The sequence below is a fragment of the Alligator mississippiensis genome, chromosome 10, assembly GCF_030867095.1.
Source record: "Alligator mississippiensis isolate rAllMis1 chromosome 10, rAllMis1, whole genome shotgun sequence".
NCBI classification, from domain to species: Eukaryota; Metazoa; Chordata; order Crocodylia; family Alligatoridae; genus Alligator; species Alligator mississippiensis.
The window spans coordinates 34,723,358-34,733,455 of NC_081833.1; positions in this window are offsets into that span (position 1 = coordinate 34,723,358).

Genomic DNA, 10,098 nt, shown 5'->3' on the forward strand with positions numbered 1-10,098 from the left:
CCGATCTTCTTGAAACTTAGCAGGCTTCATGCTCTCTGCAGAGTCTACCACCCTTGAAATTTTCATCCAAATCAGACAACAAACAATAAGGTTATAGGTACATTATTGTTTCCCCGTTATACCCTATGGCCGGATCTCTGAGGCGGCTCCAAAGCTCTTTGGGAGCTCTGAACCACTTCAGGAAGCCAAACAAGGCCAGTGCTTTGAGCCGAATGTGTTGCTTCGGACCCTGGAGTGTCCGAAGCCTCGCACAGCCCTACTATAAACTTGTACTGAGACAGTATTGGCTCATCTGTTCTTGGGCTTGTCTAATACTTAGGTGGGAATTCTGGGTGTTTTAAGTGGCCCTTGATTTTTTTTGAGACAGCGCTGTCTAGACAAGAGGTAGCCAACTTGTGGCACAGGTACCAAGGGTGGCACAGGCAGCCTCTGTGTGGCATGTGACAGATCAGGGAGGGGGCTGGGAGCACAGTGGCAGATAGGGCAGGAAGCAGAAAACAGAGCAGTGGATTGGGTATGGAAAGGGGTTTGAAGTAATACTCAGAGAGGGTGTGGGACTAAGTTGGGGCACACCTGCTTAAAAGATTGGCTCTGAGAAGCTGGGAGTGAGTGTTGACTGCTGAGTGAGTGTTGATTGCTGTGTGATTGCTGCCTGGGCTGGAGCACAGCCAGGGCCCCTGACCTGCTGCTGCCTCCAGCCCAGAGCTCCTGTGAGGCCTCCACCCAGACAAGCCCCTTGGATGGGTCAGTAGTGCCCTGGCCCCCCGTCTGCAGGGGTTGCCTGGTGGGACCTCTGAGGCCTGAGGGTAGCGTGGGGGCTGGGGGTTCCCTTGCCTGTCCCACATGTGCCTGCTTGGATTGAGGTCCTGGAGGGGCAGGTGAGGGAACTCCAGGCAGAGGTGAGCAGGCTGTGAGAGATCAGGGCTGCAGAGGATGAGATTGATGGATACTTTCATTCTCTGTTGGACCAGACACCTGGCACAGAGACATCACGGGAGAGTCCCAGGACAGCTGATTGGGGGATGGTCACCTCCAGAGCTAGACAGCTTGTGGCTGACTGCTTCCCCAGTGCAACTGGGGAACAGATACAAAGCCCTGGCAGCACTGGAGGATGATGCAGCAGAAGAAACTGCGGGGGAAGACACGTCTGCAACAAACATCAGGCAGGCTGAGTGACAACTGAGCAGCCGGAGGAAGAGATGCCAGGTCATCATGGTGGGTGACTCCCTCTTGAGAGGCATGGAGGGGCCTCTGTCGACTGGTTCCCACGGCACAGGAGGTTTGCTGCCTACCCAGAGCCAGGATCTGGGACATCACAGTAAGGATTCCCGACCTCATCCGGCCCTCTGATTACTATCCCATGGTCCTTGTCCATGTGGGCACGAATGATGTGGCCAGGAGTAGTCCAGACTGTGTCATGAGTGACTACAAGGCTCTGGGGACCAGGCTTAGGAAGTTGAGGGCACAGGTGGTCTTCTTGTCCATTCTTCTAGTCAGTGGTCACCGTCAGCATCAGGATGTCTGTATCAGGGAAGTCAACCTGCATCTCCGGAGTTGGTGCCATCACGTGGGTTTTGGATTCTACAACCACGATCCATACTTCCGTGAGAGGCATCCTGGGATAAGATGGTCTTCATCTCTCTTCTAAAGATAAGAGTCTGTTCTCTTGCAGGTTGGCTGATCTCCTCCGAAGGGCTTTAAACTAGGTTTGTTGGGGAATGGGGAAGCAGAGGATAAGGAGAACCTAGGATCAGCGAGCCACAAGCAATGCACTAGATCAGTCCAGGTAAGCACTAAGGTAAGCACTAAGGGGACTGATAGACATCAGGATGGGGGGTACCAAGGGCACCCATCGGGGGGGATTAAATGCCTCTACACTAATGCTAGGAGCATGGGGAACAAGCAGGAGGAACTTGCATTCCTGCTTGCAAACAACAACTTCGACCTGGTTGGACTAAGTGAAACCTTGTGGGACCCTATTCATGATTGGACAGTAGGCATTGAGGGTTACAGGGTATACAGATGGGATACAGTGGGGAAAAAACGGGGGGTGTTGCTCTCTATGTTAAGGAACAATATACGTCCTCTATAATCAAGATGGGATCAGAGGATGGCCAAACCAAGGTACTGTGGGTCAGGCTACAAGGGGGTTGGGGAGGAAGGGACTTGGTAGTGGGGGTCTACTATAGACCACCACACTGGGAGGATGAGCTAGACCTGGAATTCTCCAGGCACCTCTCAGAGGCTGTACAGTCAAGAGATATGGTTGTCATGGGTGACCTAAACTACCCTGACATCTGCTGGGAGGAGCAGTCAGCCAAATCTAACCGCTCATGTAGGTTCTGAATCTGCATACAGGACTTCCACCTAATGCAGGAGGTTTACGATCCCACTAGGGGAAATGTCTTGCCGGACTTGGTGTTACCTACAGGGGATGGATGACCTGGTGGGGAATCTGCAAGTACAAAGTAACCTAGGGGATAGTGACCATCGATTGATTGAATTCACTATCTGGTGCAGGGTGGGTAAACTAACCAGCAGGGCTGAAGTGCTAGACTTCAGAAAGGCTAACTTCAGTGTGCTCAGGAGATTATTTAGTGAGGCATTAAAGCTCAAGAGCATTGGCGAAATGCAGGTCCAGGAAGGGTGGTCGTTCCTCAAGCGAGTGATCATACGGGTGCAGAAGAAGACAATCCCATTGTGCATAAAAGGGGGCAAGGGGTCAAGAAGCCTTCTTGGCTGAATAGGGAAGTCCAGGAAAGCCTAAGGTCAAAGAAAGAGGTATACAGACTGTGGAAACAGTGGGTAGCTACCAAGGAGGAATATACCTCTGTGTCTCGCACTTGCAGGGAATGAGTTAGGAAGGCCAAAGCAGGATCAGAATTTAGGCTGATGACAACAATTAAGGACAACAAAAAGTCCTTCTTCAGGTATAGAGGGAGCAAAACAAAGGCACAGGTAGCATAGGACCCCAAATGGACAAACTAGGGAAAAAAGGTGACAGAGAGGGGGGACAAAGCTGAGCTCTTCAATGAGTTCTTTTACCTGTATTCCTAGACACAGACCAAGACAAATCTCCCAATTGGATCATAGATAGACACAAGAGGGACACCAGCCCACAAACTTAGTTCAGACTTAGTGAAGGGGCACTTGGAGGGGCTGGATGTGTTCAAATCAGTGGGCCCGGATGAACTTCATCCAAGGGTGCTGAAGGACTTGGCTAGTGTCATAGCAGAGCTGCTGGCACGGCTGTTCGAGCACTCACGGTGCTCCGGTCAGGTCCCAGAGGACTGGAAAAGGGCCAATGTGGTCCCTATTTTCAAGAAGGGGAGGAGGGAGAAACTGGGAAACTATAGGCTAGTTAGTCTCACCTCTATCCTTGGGAAAACTCTGGAAAAAATCATTAAGGATCACATTTGTGAGAGCCCAGCAGGGTGAAAGAAATCAGCACGGATTCATTGCAGGTAGATCCTGCCTGACTAACCTTGTTTCTTTTTATGACCAGGTTACAAAATGCTTAGATGCAGGAGTCGAGGTAGATGTCATTTGCCTAGACTTTAAAAAGGCCATCGATATGGTATCTCATTCTGTTCTCATAAATAAACTGACAGGCTGTGGCATAGATGATTACACAGTCAGGTGGGTGGCAAATAGGCTTAGGGGTTGCACCCAGAGAGGTGGATGGGTTGATATCGATCTGGAAAGATGTGGGCAAGGCTCGGTCCAGTGTTGTCATCAGTGACTTGGACGAGGGCGTGGAGAGCACCCTGTCCAAGTTTGCAGATGATACCAAATTATGGGGCAAAGTTAACACACCAGAGGGTAGGGAACAGATTCAGGTAGATCTGGACAGGTTGGAAAAATGGGCAGAACAAAATAGGATGCAGTTCAACAAAGACAAGTGCAAAGTGCTGCACCAGGGCCAAAAGAACCACCAACACACTTACAGACTGGGGGATGACTAGCAAATTAGTGGAAAGGGATCTTGGAGTCAGAGTTGACTCCAAGATGAACATGAGTCATCAGTGTGATGAAGTGATCAACAAGGCTAACCCGCACTTTATCATGCATTAGCAGATGCATCACGAACAGGTCCAGGGAGGTGATGCTTCCCGTCTATGTGAAACTGGTCAGGCCACAGTTGGAGTACTGCATCCAGTTTTGGGTGCCGCACTTCAGGAGGGATGCGGAGAATCTTGAGAGGGTTCAAAGGAGGACACTTGTATGGTCAGAGGCCTGCAGGCAAGGCCGTATGTAACAGGGGCCTGCTCTGGGCTGATCTCACTGTGGCCCGCCCACCTGTTTCTGGGCTAACTGCCCTTCTCTCCCGCCACACCTTGTTGTTAATTAGTTCATTGATGTAATTAAGCGGGAGGCTGCCCATGTCCTGCCCCGATGCCAGGGGGCGCTATCTGCGGCTCCGTTCCTCCCCTACGCCGCAGCCCAAGCCTCGCAGATGGCATCCAGATGTTATCATCATCACCGGCCCCCCTCTGGGCTGCAGAATCCTCCTAATTGAACCCCACCTGGATTCCTCTCCTCAGGCGGTCTCATCCGCCTTCGTACTAGGCAGCACAGCTCCCTGAACCGCTTCCCCTTCGGGTGTGATCCCCCCCCGGGACCTTTGACTCTACTGGCCCCAGCCCACCTCCAGGCCAGCCGGAGCCCCAGGCACGCAGCTCTTGGGCGTCCCTCACGTTGGGCCCCCGGCCCTTTGACCTTTCCGGTCCTGGCCCCAGCTTGGACCAGTCAGGGGAAGTCCAGGCAGGCCTGAGTCTATGGCCTTTTCTCTCTCTCCGGGGGCCCACCCTCCAGGCCCTCCAAACAAGGGGTAACCCACCCAATTGTGGGGGCTGGGGTTAAGGCGCCCCGACCCACCTTTCACCAGGATGGTAACTGGCCTGGCATTTCCTGGGGGCTCCCGCACCACTGAGAGCCCCACCAGGCCACCCACTCCCGTCAGGTGCAACTTTAGGTCGTACCCAGGACCAGGAGCCTCCTGACCATCCCCTACAGCTCCTCCCTGACCTCCACATGATACCAGCAGCCCTACAGCCAGGCGGTGTTGTTACCTGGCCTCCAGCAGCAGAACTGCCCTGTTTGTATGGGCAGCCCTTGGTTCAAAATGGCTGTCCTCATCAGGCACCCGGCAGCCGCCAGCTCCAGGCCCTTAAAGTGTCAGGCACAACCAGTGGCCTGCCACAGCCAGCAAGGAGAGACTGAGGGACCTAGATCTCTTCACCCTTCACAAGAGAGAGCTGAGAGGTGATCTTGTGGCTGCCTATAAATTCATCCGGGATGGGCAGCGGGGAATAGGAGATGCTCTATTTACCAGGGCACCCCCTGGAGTAACTAGGATCAAGGGCCACAAGTTGACGGAGAGCACATTTAGGTTGGACGTTGGAAAGAACTTCACAGTCAGGGTTGCCAGAATCTGGACTGGGCTCCCAAGGGCGGTGGTGCTCTCCCCAACCTTGGCGGTCTTCAAGAGGAGACTGGACAAGCACCTGCCTGGGGTCATCTGAGCCCTGTGCTCTTCCCTGCCCAGGGCAGGGGGTTGGATTCGATCATCTACTGAGGTCCCTTCCGACCCTACATCTATGAATCCCTAACATCTGTCAGAATGACGGGGGGGGCGGGACGACAGACAGAGGCCCGTGTCTGGCCCCTGCTCCTCCCCCCGCGCTTTGGGTCTGGCTCTGCTTCCCTGCCCCCTCCCCGCCAGTCTGGGCCCGTTCCCCACCCCGCTGCTTCCAGTCTGGGCCTACTCCCCCCTCCCCCGCTTCAGGTCCGGCGCCACTCCCCCGCAGCCCCGCGCTCTGGTCTGCCTTCCCTCCCTGCTCCCCTCCCTCCCTGCTCCCGGCAGGGCCCAGCGGTGGTGGTGGGACATAGTCGTCGTCGCCGTCACCGTGCCCACCTCCCGATCCCCTCCCTCCCTTCTCCTCCCTGCTGGCTTTTGTTGGGGCCTGGTGGCGGGGTGGCAGTGGCACACTCCCCACTGTCATGGCGGGTGAGGACGGAGTCCTGCTTCCGTCCCCATCCCCACTTCTCATCTGGTCAGGGGAGAGGGCGAACTCCCCACACCCTTACCCCACCACTTTGAGGCCAGGCCCATCCTCCACCCCCCCCCCCCCGGGGCTGTTGTTGAGGCATGGTGGCAGTGGCAGGGTGCCACCACTATGCCCCCCATTCCCACTCCCGCTCCCCTCCCTCCTGCTCCCTGCTGGGTTTTGTTGTGGCCTGGGGGCTCTGCATCCTGCCGCCCCCCCCCCCCCCCATCTGGCCCTGTTCCCACTTCTTGTCCAGGCAGGGGAGGGGGGAAACGGGCCTGTTCCCCCCCCCCCCACTCTGTTGCCGCCCCCTGCAGGGAACTGGGGGAGGGGGGGGGGCAAGCATCCTCTGTGTCCCCGCCGTCACGGCAGCGCACTGCCTCCTGTCTGAACGCTCTCGGAGCACTCTGATTGTCTGTCTGACCGTGACGCTTTATTTGCACTGATTGGCTGACTGAAACAACCAAAGGCTTTTATAATATTAGAATGGTCTCCATCTTTGCTAACCAGCACCTTGCACCAATGCTACATCCCACATGCTCATCTTTTCTCCTGCTCTTTGATCATACTCTTGTTCTGGGAAAATTTCCTTGTCATCAGCTATCCCTAGGCACTGACGGTACTGCGGAGAGGATGCTGTAGCCCCAAAGCAGCTCGGCACGGAAGGAGGCTGGCATCAGACAACTGCACAGCTTTACTCAGCTCAAGCTGATCCAGGATTTCCTGATGGCATCTGATGACAGATTTAAAGTAGCAGCAGGAACAGCAGCAGGTGCTGTTTACAAGTTGCCCTCAGAGATTTGCCCTCATCTATTGCAGCATCTGGCATTCAAGGGTTAAGGCTCAGGAGCTTATGAAGCAAGGCGGTTCCTAACCCCCGCGCCCGCCCCTCCCTCGCCATTGCCAACAGAACTGGACAGAGCCCCATGCTGCCACAATAGCCTCTCTCTTTGTATTGTGGTTTTTCTCTCAGCCCTTGCCCAGCTCAAATGGGTGGTACAAGCCCATGATGGATCAGCACAAGTGGAGGATAGAGCTGCTAGGTTGATTATTATTATTGCAGGGGTCACCAGGTAGTTACATATTTTTTTCCATTTTATTAGATAACATTGGACTCCTCATACCACCAGTGACCCCCTCCCCCCAGCCCTTCTCATCGGCATTGACCCCCCCCACTGGCTAGTTACAATCTTGTATGCCCCAGCAAGGTGTTTCCCAAGGCCGCTCAGCCAGTCAGAAGTCCCAGCTAGGGCATGTGGGTAACTGTAGCTCTTTGAAGGTAGCAAAGGTCCTCAGATACCAGTGAGGGGTGAGTGAATAGGAAGGGTCCACAAGCTATGAAGGAGCTATCGCTGAGCCTCCAGGGATGGCAAGAGGCTCTCTCCCATGCAGGGGCCATTAATGAAGCATTCCTGGGAGATGCTTTCTGCTGTCACAAACCAATTAAAACATTTTAGGGGGATGGCATTTTCCATCTGGTATCGGTGTTGTTGTTGCTGTGCTGTCTCAGTTTTTACACCTGTAGTTGTGTGTGTACAAATGATCTTAAGCACAAAAATGCCACCAGAATTGCAGGGCAGCTAAGACTGCATCAACAATTAAGGCCTGATTTGTGGGCCCAAGTGTCATTAATTCCTCTGCAAATAACCTCCCAGGGGAAAATAGAAGCTAGTATCAGAGCATTTGATCCTGAAAAGCCAGAGATATTGGCACGTGCTGTGAGTTAATCACATGGGATCTCATAGGAAGCTGGTTGCAGAACAGTCACAGCCTGTTGTGAACATCAAGAATCACTCAAGTTCCAGTCACACAATCTGGACTTGCTGCAAATGAGCCTCTTGCCTTTTGTTTCCTGCTATAATTTGCTGTGGCTGGAGAGCTGATACCTCCTGAGCTACTGCAGTTTAACTGGGAATGGGATTTCAGGGCCTCTAACCCTGCCTGATTGGAGTCCCCTTGCAGGCAAAAATCAAAATCTGTTCATCCTCTGTATCCATTTAAATGTTCTTCAGTAAAGGTTGCAGTTTTTCTCCTGTGGTTGTATCCTGAGCATATAGTTAGCCTCAGAGCTATCAAGCCATAAATATGTGACAGAGGCCTTAAAATGTGTCGGCAGGACTTACTCATAAACAAAAGACCCTGCAAAGACCAGAGGAACAGGAGGCTGGAGGAGGGGGGATATTTCTCCTGTTACAATGTTTTTGACAGTCTCAATGCAACCAACCATCCTGAATGTGGCAGAAGACTTCCAAATTTTGGGGCTGTGCCTTAGCATCCCTGATGACTTCAGGTAAAAACTGATTTATCCTGTTTCTGATTATCCCAGGCTTGCAGCTGATGACAATTAACTTGAATTAGCCATGACTGCTCAGGCAAAAAAATGTTATTTCAGATACACTGCAGGTACTTAGAAGTGGGACCATGGGCTTGTACACCTGTAGAATAAAAAGATTTCTCCTGGGATAAACATGACACCTGTTTTTCCCCACAGAAATCAGATTTCTTCAAGGACAAAGCCTTTTTGAGATCCTCAGATCCTACAGAATTACAAGCCCATTATTCAACTTTAAGTAACTGTGAAGTATCTGAGATAACTTTTCCCCAGAACAATCCTGGCTCATCCAAGGGACAAGCCTGAGAATATTTTTCCCCAGCATGATTTAGTGAATTTTAGTTACCAGACTGCAAGTGTAAAGGGCTATACCACTCCCAGTTTTTGACACTGGTCAATCAGAATGCAACTCAAATGCAGTGTCTGTTTTTAGTAGGCATCTATCTTGCAAAGCAATAGAATTATGCCGAGTGGAACATCAGCTTGCTGAAGGTAATCCTCACTTGAAAATAAAGTAAAACTGGAGTGACCCCTCCAGGGTGCAAAAGCTTGGGCAGTGATTATGGAGACACTGAGCTGTCTGCACACCAGTGTCCCCCTCTCAGCCTTGCTGGTTTAATCCAAAGGAGCAAAGGAGAACATCCAGAGAGTGGGTTTTCATAGATTTCTAGGGTTGGAAGGGACCTTGTAGATCGTCGAGTCCAACCCCCTGCTTTAGGCAGGAAAGAGCGCTGGGGTCAAAGAACCCCAGCTAGGTGCTTGTCCAGTCTTTTCTTGGACACCTCCAAGGTAGGGGACAGCACCACCTCCCTTGGAAGCCCATTCCGTATTTTGGTAACCCTCACCGTAAATAATTTCTTCCTGATATCCAATCCAAATCTACTCTCCTTTAGTTTGTGGCCATTATTTCTAGTAACCCCGAGGGGTACCCTGGTAAACAAAGTATCCCCTATTCCCTGCTGACCCGCCATGATGAGTTTGTAGACAGCCACGAGATCACCTCTCAGCCTTCTCTTTCGGAGGCTGAAGAGGTTCAGGTCCCTCAGTCTGTCTTCATAGGATCTTACACACAGGCCCTCAACCATGCGAGCTGCCCTTCTCTGAATCCTCTCAAAGTTATCCACATCCTTCCTGAAGTGCGGCACCCGAAACTGGATGCAGTACTCCAGCTGTGGCCTGACCAATGCCGCATGGAGAGGAAGCATCACCTCCCTAGACCTGCTCGTGATGCACCTGATAATGCAAGAGTGTGGTTAGCCTTACTTATTACCTCATCACACTGGCAACTCATGTTCATTTTTGCATCAACCAAGACTCCAAGATCCCTTTCCACTGTCGTGGTACTCAGAATGGTATCCCCCAGTCTATAGGTGTATTGGAGATTCTCGCTCCCCAGATGTAGCACCTTGCACTTATCCTTGTTAAACTGCATCCTATTCTGATGTGCCCACTTCCCCAGTCTATCCAAATCTGCCTGGATTCGCTCCCTGCCCTCCAGTGTATTTACTAAGCCCCGTAGTTTGGTGTTGTCTGCAAATTTGGACAGAATGCTTTCAATCTCCTCATCCGAATCACTGATGAAGATATTGAACAGCACTGGTCCAAGGACAGAGCCTTGGGGAACACCACTGCTCACATCTCTCCAGAGAGAAACCGCCTTATCCACCACCACTCTCTGGGTGCGTCCCATAAGCCAGTTTTTCACCCACCTTACTG